Source organism: Talpa occidentalis, unplaced genomic scaffold, assembly GCF_014898055.3.
Source record: "Talpa occidentalis isolate TD23 unplaced genomic scaffold, MPIMG_talOcc4v2.1 talOcc4.15, whole genome shotgun sequence".
NCBI lineage: Eukaryota > Metazoa > Chordata > Mammalia > Eulipotyphla > Talpidae > Talpa > Talpa occidentalis.
This window is the reverse complement of record NW_023601543.1, coordinates 18,430,631-18,448,374: the sequence shown is the minus strand read 5'-3', so window position 1 is coordinate 18,448,374 and position 17,744 is coordinate 18,430,631. Positions and strand designations below refer to the sequence as shown.

Genomic DNA, 17,744 nt, shown 5'->3' with positions numbered 1-17,744 from the left:
AATGTGTTTGGTCTGTGTTCCCAGAACAATTCAAAGCCAAGAATTTAGTTCTTTGTTCTTTCTGGTTGTTTATGTCCTTCCTTTCCCAGGGAATAAGCTTCAATTTATTCTCTCTCACACAAATAGGTCATATACTATATGCTGTTCTGCAACTTACATTTTTCCTTAATGATAAATCGTGAACATTCTTTCATGTTACTACATTTAAGATCACCCTCATTACTTAAAAAGGCTGAATATTCTATTGTAGAAATGTAGCAGAGATATACCTTTTAATAATCGATTATTTGTATAACCAGTTTCCTGCAGATGAACAGACTGTTTTCAGTTCTAAGCTATGACCTCAAAAGTGTCATAGTATGCTTTGTGTGTGTGTTTTCTGTGTGTACACACCTGCCTCCTTGATGCACTAAAAATTTACTAAGTTGCTATACTGTGCTACATGATGAAAATACAATGGTGAACAAAACAAACATGGTTGTTGTTAATGGAACAGACAGTCTCCTAGGGAAGAAAATCATAATATATATATATATATGTATATGTATAATTACAAACTGTAAGGCGTGCTAGCAAGGTATAGTAGATATTATTCGGCTAATCCAGCTCCCACCTCCAAGCCTCCTTCCAACTGGAATTTTGACCAATGAGACAAAAATAGGTTGTGGTAGTCAAACCATAGCCCCCCAAATATTTCATAATTAATCAGTGATCATGTTATCTTACATGGCAAAAAAGGAATTAGGTGGCAGATAGAATTAAGCTTTCTAATCAGTTGAGTTTAAAGTAGGAAGCATAACCTGGATTATCCAAGAGGGCCCAGTATAATCATAAAGGTATTAAATGCGGCAGATAGAAAGCCAAAGAATTCAAGGAGCTGTGATGACAAAAGCAGAAGTCGTAGTTATGTGATTGCTGGCTATGAAGATGGAAAGAGGCCACCAGCCAAGAACTATGGGTACCCTCTAAAAGCTAGAGAAGGCAAAGAAACCATTCCCCTCTTGGAGCCTTTGGAATGAATATAGTCTTGCCAATACTGTGATTTTTGCTTAATGAGACTCATTTCAGAATTTTTTTTAAAAGATTTATTTATTTATGCATACAAGAACTGGGGTACAGGCCAGAGGTGCAGTGGGGGTAAGAGAATTCACCGGAGACAGAGTAGGGAGCAAAACAGGTGGATTGACTGAAAATCACTGCTGAGGGGAGCAGTGGGCGAGACAGAAGAGGTCTGCTGCGCCATGTGGTTTGCTCCCTGGCCCGCCGTTGCTCCCTGGCCGGCGGGAAACTCGTGCTGCAGTGGCCGCAGATAGCTTCATAGCGCTGTGCTTAAGCCCTTGTGCCACCAGGGAGGCCCTCACTTCAGACTTCTGACATGGGGAACTGTGAGACAATGAACTTGAGTACGTTTTACACCACTGAATGTGTGGTGATCTGTTCTAATAGCCAGAGGAAGCAAATGCCTGGGTTCCTTGATAAAACTGTTGTTTTCTTGATGCAGGTATTATCTCTTCCTCCTCCTCTCCTTATTCTTTGAATGTCACCTAGTGACATTGAGGGAAAGGTCAAGTGAACTGCAGAGCCATCAGCCCTGACATTGTAGAGCTACTGAAAAAATGCCAGCATTCTCTGACCTCCACCTTCCAGTACTATGAGAAAATAAACCACAGATCCATATTTTAGGCCTTTGAGTTAGATATTCTGTTACATGCAGACTAAAGTATTCCCGAAGGAAAAGAAAATAAAAATGTAAGGGACCATGAGAGGCTTTCACAGAGACCTAACCTGATCATGAAAGATGGGAAGGTGTGTATAGCAGCATTTTTCTTTTCCTTTCTTCTGTTCAACTTCCCATTTGGGTAGTATCCTCATGGTGTTATTTCATCTGACACTGTATCCCAGCATCCATATGTTTGATCTTCATCACCATGGAAATGGTGGCAAAAAGTGAAAGGGGGGAATTGTTAGGGGGAAGTGATGTCCTGAGTTAATCCCACACAGGATTAACTTTGTGGACTCCACCCCCACTCCAGACTAAAGCCATCAAGACTCTGGGAAAGACAAATCCCATCACCACCAAGGGAGGGTGGCTGGGACCTGAGGGTGGAGTTGGGCAGCCAGGTTGGATATAAAAAACCAAACACGTGGGCCTTGGGCTCTCTCTCTGGCTCGCAATCGCTCGCCTCCTGGCTTCACCGCTCCTGGCTGGCGGCCAGCTCTCAGAGCGCCATTTTGGAATTCCTAATCGGCGGATCGGGTAGGACTCATTTAAAACTTTGTCTCCCACTTTTCTCCCAGAGCTGTACATTTCCTCATTTCCCCTTCCCTTTGTAAATAAACCTTTTATTAACCTTTCACGTGTGCCTGCAGTAGAGCATTGATAAGTCCTTTTAAGCGCGCGGGTGAGGACCCACAGTCAGGCACCCCGTTTTGTATCGGGGTTGCTCTACAACAATGGTATGAAGCAAGGTTGGTTGCAGTACCAAACCTCCCACTTGAAAATCTAAAGGACGGAATCTTCCATCTCCCTAACCTCAGAAGTCAGTGCATAAGTACTTGCTCACCTCCACCAGAAAACAAACACAAATTATATAAAGAAAAGGTTAAGGATTGCCTGTGTTGATTCTTCCCAATATCCCTTAAGCACTCATTGTTTCTGTACAAGCTGATGACATCATACTGCAAGCACCTGTGAATTTGTCCTACAGACTTTCTGACCCTCACAGTGTGCTTAGCCAGGGTACAAGGCAGGCCAGAAGTGACAGGGAGTTAAGGTTCATAGGAGCAACCCTCAATCAACGATGGACATGAGTGGAGGGAAAATACCCAAGCTTCCTTGTTCCCTAGGTAGAAAACTCTGAGACATGTTCTATTTAGTCTTCCTGCAGCCCCGGTGGACTTCAGTCCCACATGCCCGCATAGCTAACTTGCTCATTAACAAACCGTGTGTTGTTTTTCATGTCTTCCCTATCTCACTTCCACACTCCCCAACATTGCTTCTTGGGATTACCTTCCAAATAAATCACTGTCTCACCCAAAGTAAGACAGTTGGTCCTGTGAAGTAGACACTCAGTATTAATATGTTCTTCAAATGATTCAATTCGAAAACAATAACAACAACAAATCCTCATTACTGGTGCTAAGTAGGGTGGTAGTAATCCCTGTCACGTGGTAGAATCACAGTGAGACACTCACCTATGCTGGATTGGGATAGGGTACAAATGGAAGAAAATGTCCTGTTTTTTTGCAATAGCACTTCAAAGCTGGACACTTTAAGAATTTAAGAAAGCTCTAGCACTTCAAAGCTGGACACTTTAAGAATTAGGGGTCTTCTTGGTGGAGCAAGGGGTTAAGTCTCAGCACTATGAAGCTATTGGCAGCCACTTGTCATGAGCTCGATTCCCAGCCAGGGAGCTACCCACATGGCACAGCAGACCTCTCCTGTCTCACCCACTGCTCCCTCAGCAGTGTATTTCAGTAGATCTGCCCGTTCTGCTCCTCCCTCTGTCTCTGGTGAATCCTCTCACACACACACTCCTCCCGCACCTGTAGCCTGTACCCCAGTTCTTGCATGCATAAATAAATAAAATAAATCTTTTTTTAAAATCATGGAGTTGGCTTGGTGCTATTAGTGGCCATAAAACTCTAAAGGAAGCAAATGATATACTTGGTCAACTGACTATTAGCTCAAAGAATTATATGGAAGCAGGTGGCCTTCATGAGAATTTTTTGTTTTCGTCTCTTTCAGAAAAGGGCAGTCTACACTAAAATCAAGCCCAGATTTTATTGTGAGGATGGTAGAATTATACAGGAGGATGATGTTCCCCTCCTCAGCACACTTCTGTTCCAGATAAAAATTAAGGAATTCTTAGCATGACCCAAGCGGGGAAATAATGTCTTTAATAGGAGAGAAAAGAGATTATTCACCAAATAGTTGTAGAAATTGGCAAGTATATATTTACAGGAATCACGAGGGTGAACCTGGTAATGGATCTTGAGAATGCTGGACCAGGGTAGAATATAAACGTGGATCTGAGAGAGTTTACTGATATTGGAACAATCTCCCATGACTCAGGATTTAACATTCTGGCAAGGACACCTGGAGCAAGTCCTAGTAGCTGGAACAGCTCCGTGGAATTTGGAAAAAACAAAACCTGTATAGTAAATGGAATTGTTGGAACTGCCTTGACAGAGTACTGAGAGAAGTGTCAAAAAGTCCAGAGACTGCTCTAGGTACCTCATGTAAGTGGAATTGTACAGCATTTGCCCTTTTATTCAAGGTTCATCTATTACAGTATGTGTCAGAATTTCACTCCATTTTAAGGTTGAATAATATTCCATTGTATGTATACACCACACTTTGTTTATCCATTATGGGGGGGGGCAGTGGGACACGGGGGATGGGTAGTTAGTGCTTAATGGGTACTGTATTTCATTTTGGGAAGAGGAAAACAATTCTGGAGGAGGGTAGTTAGTGGTGATAGTTGCTCAGCAATATGGAAGTATTAATGCCACTGAAGTGTATACATAAAAATGGTTAAAATGGTAAATTTTATGTTACATATATTTTACCACAATAAAAATGAAGGGAATTAAAATTGAAAAAAAGTTCGGAGAGGTGGGCCAACTGGAATGACCTTCTTAAGTAAGACCAGAAATTACAGTAGTTGACAATATCCCCTGGGAGGACCCAGAGGACACTCCTTTTGTTAAAGCAATAAGAAGTGTGTTAATGACATTGTTGAAAAGCTCCATGGTGGCTGTCTTCTAATGGATCAGGTTTCACGATAGAGGAGACTGCTATATAATTAGGCTCATTGATGTCCATGAAGATGAGAGGATTCGAGAATAGCAGAGGCCAGGTGGCAGCAATTAACTGTCCGAGTCAAGGTGAATTTAATAACTATAATGGACAACCAGTCTGGAATGGCAAAGGTGGGGCTTTGACCTGTAGGGGGTTCTGTAGAGATGGCTAATAAGCTATGGCATTCCTAGGAACAATGTAAACAGGAAACTACTAGTTCATTAGGGTTCCCATGACAAAATACCACTGAATGAGTAGCTTAAACAACAGAAATTAATTTTGTCACAGTTCCAGAGGCTAGAAATCCAAGGTCAGTTCTCTGAGACTTCTCTCCTTGGCTTGCAGATGACTGTCTACTCACTGTGTCCTCACATGGTTGCCCTTCAGTCTGTGTATTATATGGGTCCTGATTTCTCTTCTTATAAGGACACCAGTCATGTTGGATTAGGGCCTACCCAAATCAACTCAATTTACCTTAGTTGCCCCTTTAAAGGTCCTATCTTTAAATATAGCCATATTCTGAGGTACGGGGGATAAGGACTTCAACATATACATTTGGGGGAACATAATTCAGCACATTGCAGAAACCAGCACATGTGTTGCTTACAAAACTGAAAAAATAATAATAAAAATAAACAGTTTAAGACTAGCTGAGAAGTAGACTGATGTCAGTTGCCATCAATGGGAAAATCATGATGCTTGGCCCTTTTTCATTCCTGAGCAGATTCTCAGGCCCAGAGCTGATCAAGTGAAGGACAGATCACATGTCTTAGAAGAAGAACCCTGCAATGCCACAGCAAGTAAACAGTTATGATTCCAGCAATTTTGCCTCAACAGGACCTAGATTATTTGTCATTGTTGTAACAGGGTGGACCCCAGTTGATGGGGCAGACGGCAGAACCTACTTAGAGCAGGCAGGTTTGCGGGGTCTGGGGTGCCCCTCTCCCTGCCCTGTAACACTGTGACCATATCGTGGGGAAAGAGGAATATCCATAGTCTGGAAGGGCCAATATCAGAGAACTTAAAGCATCACTATGACACCCCCACCCTGCTGTGGGAACCAGATGTATACAGGCCTGATGGAAAATGGAACCCTGGCCCAAGTTTCATATTGAACTCCATGGATCCACAGCCCAATTCTGTAGTCATTTTTCTGGTCTCTGAGTATATTATTAGAAGGGACATACACAGCAGTTAGAAGAACACTTACATTGTTTCTTCATGTAGTAAGTAAAAAAGAAAAAAAAAACCATTGTGATGTAAACGGATTAATGAGCGCCTCCGAAACTCCCTCACCCAACCCAAATAAGCCACACCACATCCTCACTGGACTGGCAGGGAGTAGTGCCAGCTGCCTGACCACCTGCGCAGGTGAGAAAACCTGAGGTATGTTTTACCATCACCTAGAAATTCCCAGGAAGATTAGAGCCTCAGTTGCCTATGGTGCTAACATATGCCCCTCACATTGACTTCCTTCTGGGCTTCACTTTTCTGTTTCCCTAGCAATGCTTCCCAGGACCTCCTCCCAAAGAGACTATGCACTCAAATCCTCACCTCAAGGTCCAGTTCTGGGAAAACCCAAACTAATAATCTCACTGGCTTCTGTTCATATTAAAAAACATACAGAGAGGGCCTCCCCAGTGGCGCAGCGGTTGAGCAATGGGTTGCGAAGCTGCCTGCAGCCTCTGCAGTGCCAGTTCGATCCCCGGCCACTCACGAGGGTCCCAGTGGCACACAAACCTCTCCTGCCGCGCCCACTGCTCCCCTCAGTAGTGTACTTCGTCACTCTGCCTGTTCTGCTCTCCACTCTGGCTCTGGTGAATTCTCTCACCCTCCCGTGCTTCTGACTGTACCCAGTGCTTGTATAACTAAATAAATAAATCTTAAAAAAAATATAAACAACATACATACAGAGATGGTTTCTTGTTTTTGCACAGAAGAACTTGGGTATAGGCCAGAAGTGTGAGGGCTGAGAGGATTCACCACAGAGTGGGGAGCAGAACAGGCAGATCAACTGATATACACTGCTGAGGGGAGCAGTGGGCGAGTCAGGAGAGGTCTGCTGTGCCATGTGGGCAGCTCCCTGGCCAGGGATTGAACTCAAGCTGTAGCAGTAATAGTGCTGAGACTTAACCCATAGGCCACCAGGGAGGCCCAGAGAGAGGGATTTTGTTGTTGTCATATTTGTTGGTTGTTACCCAAAAAAAGTTACATTATTGTGCATTATATGACACTTTTTGCATTTTATGATGATTTATGGAAAATCTTGCAAGTCAATAAATTCTATATCTAATTCATATTTTAATGTTTATATCATTACATACTATGGCCATACCAATATGCCATTCCCTACCATTAAACTTTCAGGTAGTTTCCAGAATTGCCTCCATAAACATCTTGTCATAAACATTCTTGGCTATATATCTATGTAAGAACCAGCACTTCTGTTTATATACAACAGACTCCTAGGTCAGATGTATGTGTATTTTTTCTTCTGAAAATCTACCTTCAGATTTCTCTCCAAAAGGATTAGAGCAACCTAATTCCCACCAGCAAAGTGGAGAGCGACCTTTCGCTTTTTTCCTAGTCCTTGGTTGCATAAAATGTCAATTCTTTGTAACTTTAAAATTCGAAAGATGGGAACAGTCTCTCGTTATAATTATGTAATTATTTTCACCACCACTAGGGAAGTTGAACATCATTTCATTCACTGGTCATTTAGATTTTCTCTTCATGAACTGTTCCTTCATAGCTTTCCCCATTTTTTCAACTACACTTTTATCTTACAGAAACTCTTTGTGTATTAGGAATATCACCCTTACATGTTTGTATGTGAGCTCTGCAAATACGTTTTTCTAAATATAGTATTATCGGGGTCTCCCTGGTGGCACAAGGGGTTAAGATGCAACCTATGAAGCTGTCCACAACCTCTGCAGCACAAGTTCGATCCCCGGCCAGCCGAGGAGGTGACCCACATGGCGCAGCAGACCTCTCCTGACTCACCCGCTGCTCCCCTTAGCAGTGCATTTCAGTCAATCTGCCTGTTCTGTTCCCCACTCTCTCTGGTGAATCCTCTCACCCTCCCGCATCTCTGGCCTGTACCTCGTCTCTTGTATGCATAAAAAAAAATCTTAAAAAAAAAGAAATGGGGCCTCCCTGGTGGCGCAGCGGTTGAGCGCTGGGTTGCGAGGCTGCCCGTGGCCTCTGCGGCGCCTGTTCAATCCCCGGCTGCTCCCCTGCCACCGGAGGAGGGTCCCACATGGCGCGCAGACCTCTCCTGCCGCCCGCTGCTCCCCTTAGCAGTGTACTTCGGTCCTTCTGCCTGCTCTGCTCCCCGCTCTGGCTCTGGTGAATTCTCTCGCCCTCCCGCGCTTCTGACTGTACCCAGTGCATGTATAAACAACAAAAAACAAACAAACAAACAAATAAATAAAACATGCCTCTATAAAAAAAAAAAAAAAAAGGTGTTAGATGAAAACACAAAATATAAAATAAATATCCATGGATTCATACTATTATAAATGATCAAATAATGAGGGGGAAAGAGACAAGTCTCCCATTCAGAAGAATGCCAAATAATTTATGTATATCCTCTGCTCTCAAGGAGGTTCATCATAACTCCCAACTACTTCTGTGTGGACTGTGTGTTGTGACGTCTTTTCAGAAAGTACAGTGTGGTAAGGAGGGAGAAAAGTAATTTTCAAGTGGAGAAATCTGACAACACTGATCAAGGTTAATATCAATATGGATAATATAATCTGACATGTTATGAAATGGCAAGTTCCTTCTGTAGTCTTTTTCCCCAAACCCCATAACTCTAGTCTAATAATGAGAAAATAAGTCCCAAAGGAGGAACATTCTACAAAATATCTGAACAGTAATCCGCAAGACTGTCAAGGTCATCAAAAACAAGGAAAGTTTGAGAAACTGTCACAAGTCAAGAGGAGATATGACCACTAAATTTAATGTGGGATCCTGTATGGAATCCTGGCAGGAAAAGGATATTGGGGAAATACTAAGGAAATCTGAATAAAACACACATTTTAATTAATAAAAATATTTAAATTAATATTGTTTAATTGTGAATAAATTATGATAAATGTGCTATCTATGTTATGTAAATTAATGTGATATTAATAAAAGAAACTGGTGGTGAGGTATATGGAAATTCTATATTATCTTTGCAATTTTTCTGTAAATCTAAAGTTATTTTTAATTAAGTTTATTTAAAAATTGTTTATTCATCTATATTGTATCTTTGATATTGTATGAAACAGGGGCATGGCTCTATTTTCTTCCATGTGCATAACCTATTGTGCCAACATATTTATCAAACCATTGAATTAAAGTGTTACTTTTGTTATTAATTTACTATGCATATTATATTTCTTCCTGCACAATTATATTTCACACAACCATTTTTTAAAGATTTATTTTATTTATTCATACATACAAGAACTAGGGTGTAGGCCAGCGGTGTGGGAGTGAGAGGGTTCACCAGAGACAGAGTGGGGAGCAGAATAGGCAGATCTACTGAAATGCACAGCTGAGGGGAGCAGCAGGTGAAACAGGAGAGGCCTGCTGCACCATGTGGGTTAGCTCCCTGGGTGGAGATCAAACTCATGCTGCAGTGGCTGGCAATAGTGATAGCTTGATAGCACTGAGATTTTAATCCCTGAGCCACCAAGAAGACCCCTGACCTATTTTTTGTTCCTGTTCTAAGACCGTACTGTTTTGATAAGGGCAATTTTATGGCACTTTTAATATCTGTTGAAGTGTACTTGCAATACGACAAAAGACCAATTGCCATAATATTATAAAGCTACAATGAAATCAATAAGAAAATGAGTGACAACCCAATAGAATAATGGGCGAAGAATATAAACTAGCAATTCACAGAACTATAAATACAAACAGTCCTTAAATTTATGAAAGCATTCAAGTCCACTCATACTTAGAAAAATGCAAATTGAACACACTGAAATACCATTTAATGTCACAGATAAGGTAAAGACCAAAAAGTTTAATAACACCCTATTTTTGTGAGAGTTCAAGCACTGCCTTCCATACACTGTTGGTGGGTTGTAAGACGATGACTTTTAGGGTTGTAAGATGATGACTTTTAATGGAGAGCAATTTGGCAATATCTATAAGAATTTAACATGTACTTGCTGTTTAACACAGACATTCTATGTGTAGAAATGTAGCCTACATGTGTACTTGGAAAAGTAAAAATTATATGTACAAGATCATCCATTGAAACATTGTAAAAGCAGATTTGTTTTAACAAAAGTGTTTTTGTCCTTTAACAGGGGACTAGTTAAACTATGATACACCTGTCAAATGAAATTCTGTATACACAAAGGAATAAGAAGAAAGCGCTCTATGTACATCTCTAAGAAGGAAGCGCTCTATGTACATGTCAAAGTTACATGCTTAAGACAAAGAAATGTGAAGAACAATCTGTATATTGTGCTGCCACTGCATAACAGAATGATTCAGACATCTTTGGAAGTTTACGGGAAAAACTAGTGACCTAAATTGCCCTTGTGGAAGAAAACCAAGTAGTTGGAGGAAGGTGTGGAAGAGAGTATTATTACTGCATGCCTCTCATTAACTTTTGAATTTGAGCCACATGAATATTTAACTAATTTAAAGGAATCATATTAATTTTTTATAATCATTAGAGTAATTTTTTATCCAATTCAGTGAGACTTTTATAAAGTTTCCTATTTCAATTGCATTATATTTATCATTTGGGAATGATTAATATTCTTATGTCTTTCCATTTGTTCATATATTATTTTATGTTCTTGAGTATGAAGTTATAATGTCCTTCATGTAAGTCCTGCACATTACCTCTTCCACTCATTCCTAGATATTTAATTTATTTATTTATTTTATATTGTAACAAGAAACATGATTGTATTTCTTTTGAAATAGGCATATTTTGAGTTATTAATTGTAATATATTGTACACAAAATTAAGATAATGTAATCTAAAAATATTTATTTATTTACTTTTTTAATAATAAATTTTATTTTTATATTCCCCATACAATTGCAACCCCCCCATTCTGACCCCAATCCCTCCCCTCCTGCCCCCCACCCCCCTTTCCTAGATATTTTAAATTGTCAGAATTGTGAATTGAATTTTTCCCATTCAACTTCCCAACTGATTAGTTATAACAAAGAAATATTATTAGTTTTAGCTAATTTTCATAGAGCTAACCGCCTTATCAAAAACCTATATGACTTCTGGTGGGTTTTGTAAAAACATAGTTTCTATAAATATAATAAAATAATTCTTGCATGGTTTTCTGATAATGTTTGTATAAGTTTTGTTTTAGTAAAAGCTAAACACACCCATGAGAGAATGAGAGAGAGAGAAATACAGTGGTGTAAATGAGATCTAAAAATACAGTGGTGAAAATGAGATCTAAGTCCATTTCTTTCTTACTTTGTGGTTGACCAGTCTAGGCTGGTGCAACACCCCAACTCTTCAAGGTTATTCAGTGACCCATGTTCTTTTCATATTATTGCCCTGAATCTACTGGGATGTTATCCTCTCCTGCATAGCTGAAAGTAAGTTGGCTATATGTCTACATTCCAGCCTGTGGGGAACAGAGTGAGAGAAAGCCCAGGACAATTTCCTTTTAAGCAATTGTGGGGTACACTGTACTCATCACGTCTGTGCATATTCCATTGGTACAAAGTCACTTAGCTTCAAGAGAAACTGGGAAATGTAGTCTCTCAGCCATATGCTTAGCTGAAACCATTTTTTCAGGAAGATGGGGAGAACAGATTTTCAAAGATAAATAACATCCAACTTCACATACTACTTCATTTTCTGGCCTTAATGTATTAGTCAGAACATCCAAAACAATGTTGAATAACAGTAGTGACAACATCCTTCCCTTGTTTGTGATTTTAATGAAAATGATTTTATTTCATCATTTGGTATAATGTTTGCTGTTGAGTTCTGGCAAGCTATCTTTATCATATTTAAGTAATTTCTTTTTCCTTGTACTCTGCATATTTATTAGGAATGGCTGCTGAATTTTAAATGCTTTTTCCATTCCTTTTGCCGTAATACTATGGGTTTTCTCCTTTAATTGCTTCCTATCGTGACTTGATAGACTTCCTAGAGATGAATCACTTGCATTTGTGAAATAAACACCATTTGCTCATGGTGAGCTATTCTTTTGCCACACTGCTAGATTCCACGTATTGCTATTTTATTTGTAATTTTGATGTTTATATGTCATATGAATATCATATTTTTGTATCATATTGCCATATGTAAAGTTATGGTAGGTTTCCAAAATGAATTTGGGATATTTCCATCTTTTCCTGTGGTCAGAGGACTAATGCCTGGTCCTAAACTGTTTGTCTCCCATACACGATGAGGTGTAAGTAGAGAAATTGAGAGGGCTTAGAAACTTATACAGCAATTTGACATCTTTATGACATCCAAGCCCTGGACTCATCAACGAATCATGCATTGAGTTTTTGTAATTATTTTTTGTTTTTATGTTCATTTGTTTTCATTATATTTAATGAAAGTGTAATTTGGTTTTGATGAATCTTAAAATTTAAATTGCAGGCTTTGGATTCTGACTGTGGAAGAGAGGTTATCAGAGAGGGAAGGGGGGGAATCAAGGGGCGGGAAATGGATTGGTGCTTTGGAGGTGGGTGTGGTGTAGTAACACTGGAAGAGGAGTGAACCTGTGCTCTGAAAACATACTGTATTTTAAACGAACATTACCTCGCTAAAATAAATAAATTAAAACCACACTAAAATCTACTGTAAAAGAAACAGGCTTGCACTTTGCTTATTATTTCATTTCTCTATTCATTTTTATTGAATTTTACAAAAGTATGTGTGCACAACAATTGTAATTTTAAAAAAAAAATGGAAAATATGAACAAGTCGTTCATGACAGTTTGAAAAACAGCGGTCTAAAATGGAGCTGGTAACAGTGAAATTATTTTTTGTAAAGGTTAGCTTGAATCTAGTTTCTTACAACCAGCTGGACGTGCTGACTTTTTATTCTCTTGTAATCATTGCTCTGTTCGGGCTTTCTACATTTTTAGCTGAATTTTGGTAGTTTATAGTTGGCCGGGAAATGAAACACTCCTTTCATATATGCACATTTGTTGCACACGATATTCGACTTCAAAAGCCGTTTAATATCGTCGGTACGTATTTTTATCTGCTTTCTGGTTACTAATATTTCACCCCCCCTTCCTCCCTCCCTTCCTCCTGTTTTCCTTCTTACCTTAGTCTGTCTAACATGGAGTGATTTCTTTTATTGGTCCCTTCAAAAAGGAAAGAAACAAACCCGGGTTTTGGGCGGGCGGCCGGGCAGGCGCAGGCCGGGAGAGCTGCGCGGGCACGGAGCCCGGGATCGGGGTCGCTCGGCGCCAAGAGAAGCGGGCGGTGGGGTTCGCTCTGCGCAATCAGCGCGGCCAGTAAGCAACGACTCCAGACCTGGAGTGGAATTTTCCCGGCTTGGGGAAGCCGCCACGGGCCCCATCTTCCCGCGCCGCCGCCCCGGATGCTATCTCCTCCCTTGTCGCCGCCCCCTCTTCCTCCCCGGCCCAGCGCGCGGTGCCTGGCCGCCCCGGGACCTGCTCCTGCGGCCGCCGCCGCCGCCCGGCTCGGTCCATCCTGGCCAGATGTCCAGCCGAGCCAGCGGTGCACAGCTGCAGGGGTGGCTTTCCCAGGGGCCCGTCCACAAAATGACTCGCCGGAGCCATTGTCACACTCGCTGCAGGACGACATCCTGCGCGTTTGGGTGTTGCCCGAGCTTGTGGCCTGCGCAGCCTGCGTCCCTCTACTGGTGCGCTTTCCGGCGTGGCTAGACTCGGGGCGCGTGCGTATGACCTCCCTATGAATCAAAACATTTAAACAAAACGGAAGGTGGACACACAATGTATTGACCGACATTGGCCATATAGTGTCACTGCTCTGGCAAGCCATTGCGGTACGTGGCTGGGTTTATCATTATTCCTGTACTGCTTGGAACATGGAGTGAGGCATGTCCCATAGAAATAGAATGGGAGCCACTTTACAATTTTTTATTTATTTATTTATTTTTTACATTTTAAAATGGCAGGCTTACTAGAAAAAGGACAGGCACCAGCATAGACACAGGTGGACTATGGGACACAGGGGAGAGCTCCCACCACTGCTGCTTTGCAAAGAAAACGTTTGTGAAAAGAAACTCCTGCATACTCATAGGTGTCACTTGTGTAATGTTAAATGCTCTAGTAGCCATATTTTATAAAAAGAAACGGGTCAAGTAAACCTCAATATATTTGCTCCAATTTATCCGAAATATATTAGTATGAAACTTATGAGATAGCTCTCATTCCTTTTTCTTTTTCATACCAAGTCCTTGACCTCTTGGGTGTATTTACACTCCCAGCACATTTCCAATTGGATTAACCACATTTCCGCAGCTCAATAACCTCATACACTAGTGGTCCACAGACTGAATACTGTAGAGGTCAAAGGTTTTGAATGGTTACTCTGCTGAAACAAGCAATTTATGGATCTCTTGACTATCTAGAATTAAATCTAGATAAAGCAAGTAGACAATGAGGCCCCCATATTTCAGCAATACATTGAAGAAATGCCATAATACAATGTGTGGAATATAGCCCATCAGCTATTATGAAACGTTATCATGGAGCTCCCGAAGCCTGCAGAGACTATGAGCTTTTCCTGTTTGAATTGCTCAGTCAAGCCAGAGGAGATAGAAACTGGCAGGAAATCTCAGCCTGTCAGACAGTTCAAGATCTTTAGGTCTATTAAAATGCTGGATCCTCAGGGGTGGCACTGCACCTCCACATACCAGATCCCAGATGTCAAAATTTTAAGTTTCTATGAGTTTTGCTTTAAATATTAAGCAGCTATAATAATTTAGTACATAAAGGTCTGTGACTCACCTCTTCATCGATGAGTTAACAATGTATGTCCCCTTTTGTCTTGTTTATTGCTCTTTTTTAATTGAGGCAACATTCATTTACAACACTGTATATAATTCAGCGCATAGGATCACACACTTTGGCTGTAGTTACCACACCACACCCACCGGCAAGGTACCCATACTCCTCTACCAGTCTATTGTGTTTGTCCCCCATTTTGCTCTCCCCTTCCCATCCCCACCCCCCGAATCCCACTTTTTAAAAATAAAACATAGTGACTTAAACAACACACAATTATGATCCCACAGTTTCTGTGGGTCAGGAGTATGGGCTGGGCCTAACTGGGTCAACTGCTTCAGAATCTCTAATAAGATTGTAATTAAGATGTCCACTCAGGCTCAGGCTCCCTCACAGGATCCAACACAGTCAAGGTGTCAGCTGGGGCTGCAGTTTCTTCTCAAGGTTCTCATCTCATCTACTGGGATAAGATTCACTTCCAAGCCCACTCACATGGTTCTTGGCAGGATACAGTTTCTTGCTGGCTAATGAACTGAAGGCCTTGGTGCCTTGCCAGGTGGCTCTCTACATCAGAGCAATCACACAAGAACAGCCAGAGAGAGAATGTAAGCAAAGCAGAAGACACAGTCTTTCATAACAGAACTACAAAAGTGGCATCCCATCTCTTTTGTGATAATCTGTTTGTTATAAGCAACTACTAGGTATAACATAGGGGAGAGAATTACACGGGAGTGAAAACCAGGAGGTGAGGCCCATTGGAGCCGCGTTAGAAGCGGCCTGCCACTGCTGGGAATAGGTTTTTAGCTAGCAATTATTTTCTCCCATTCTGTAGATGGTAATCCACTGTTTTCTAGAAACTGCTTTGAGTATTTAAAACAGAGGAAATACGACTTAGGATGTCAACATCTTGATGTTAGGACATCCTCCAAGAAGATGTCTTCAGCTCTGTCCTATGGCTTTGTACTAAATGGCATCCTCTGCCTGCCTATAAATTATGAATGTAGAAGGCAAGGGATTACCTTCTAATGAGATCAAACCAAGATATGAAAGGTACATCTGAGTGGCCTCCCTGGTGGTGTAGAGATTAAGTCTCAGCGCTAGCACCACTACGGCCTGAGTTGTAGCCCCGGTCAGGGAGCTAACCCACATATGGCACAGCAGATCTCTCATGTCTCACCCTCTGCTCCCCTTAGCAGTGTATTTCAGTAAATCCACCTGTTCTGCTCTCCACTTTGTCTCTGGTGAATCCTCTCACCCCCACACCTCTGGCCTACACCCCAATTCTTCTTTGTATAAATAAATATATAAGTATTTTTTAAATGAGAAAGAAAAGAAAATGAATATGGTCAGCTTGGTGCATTGCTTTCTCTAACTTAGTGACGTTTTTCAGGGCTATTTGTAGATATGGTCTGAAGGAGACTGGGTAATAGCTTAGTAAAGCTACTTGCAGAAAACTTAACTGTTACTTGGATCATTCATATATACCTCACATACTTGAGTATTCTGGGCATTGGATGCATGGTCATGAATGAAACAAACACAGTCCCACCTTCAGGGGCATCTCACTCAGTCTCTTATACTTAAACAGTATCCACAGGCGGACCACACACACATATCACTTTTAGTCTTCAGTTCTATCTCTCCATCACTCTACTCCCATATCCTATCTGCCCAGGAGCAGGGTTAGAAATTACATGAACTTCAAATAGCCATCCTGAACTAAGCATTCAAGTCCAAAAATGAACTAATATTAGAAAGTCCCAGTCCAAATCACTTCCTCCTGAATCAACCTTGACTCACATTCTTTCACTAAAAAAAAAGAAGAAATATACAATTACACAATAATATATATATATATATATATATATATATATATCCAGGGAATGGATTACACAGGGAATGGAGGAGCTGATAAGCCATAGGCAATCAGTTGCAGGGCAATCAGCAGCTGCTGCAGGCTGAGAAGTGGGCCACCAAGTAAGTGTCCTAGGCACACAAGTGAAAAATCATAGGCTGAAGCAGACCAAATAATCATTTCAGGCTGAAATTGAACAGCAGACGGAAAAGGAGTTCAAGACCAAGGAAGCTGGGGCTCTGAGACCCCAGGGAAGCTGCAGCACTGAAGTAGAGGAGACCCAGGACAAGACCATCCTCCACACTTACTTCCGGGGGAACAGGGATAAAGTTCTGGATAACCTCTTGGCCTTTGTCTGTGACATCTGGGCAGAAATCCATGAAAACTGTCGCATAGATATGGGCAGAAGAAAGAAGTGCCTGTTCTACAGACCGGAATGTGAAGTTTTAGCAACTCTTGAGTTATATTCTTGTGAAAAGGCATTAAATTATATAATAGGTCCCTTCACTTTCTGAGGAATAGCAAACAGCTTTTTTGTATAGAATTAGAGCTTATCCAAAGATTTCATCTTTTAACCTCATGTTATTATTGATAGAAATTTAATGGATATTCATTGTTTTCTTTCCTATGCCTTTTAGCTCAAGCAACATATATATCAAGACTTTTTCTTTCTTAGATGTAGTAAAAGAAACAGCACATTCTTTTTAACAAAGAAAGGGATTATGTATTTTTTCCCCCTCAACCTTCTTGAAGGTCAGTGGCTTTGTCTATGAAAGAGTAGTAAATAGTTGCAACCTGTCCTTTCTGGCTAAGGCTTAGAACAATGAGTGCTAGTATAATTATTTTGGCCACTTTTCATGTTCCCAGCATCCAACCTTCTACCAGTGCTTCCCATTTTTCTTTTCTTTTTTTTTTTAAAGATTTATTTATTTATGCATACAAGAGCTGGGGTGCAGGCCAGAGATGCAGGGGGTGAAAGGATAGCTTCACAGTGTTGTGTCTTAACCCCTTGCGCCACCAGGGAGGCCCTGCTTCCCATTTTTCAAAGCCAGCTGGAAGCCAGAATGTAAGCTCCTGAACAAATATTGTCTATTTCAAGTGGTCCACCTTGAGCAGAAGTTGTCAGGCGCG

At 41.0% G+C, this 17,744-nt stretch overlaps 1 pseudogene; it reads left to right on the top strand.

The window, feature by feature from the left end:
- Window positions 1-14,499: 14,499 nt before the first annotated feature.
- LOC119245522 (V-type proton ATPase subunit G 1-like) lies at window positions 14,500-17,128 on the top strand (annotated as a pseudogene).
- The last annotated feature ends 616 nt before the right edge of the window (window positions 17,129-17,744 follow it).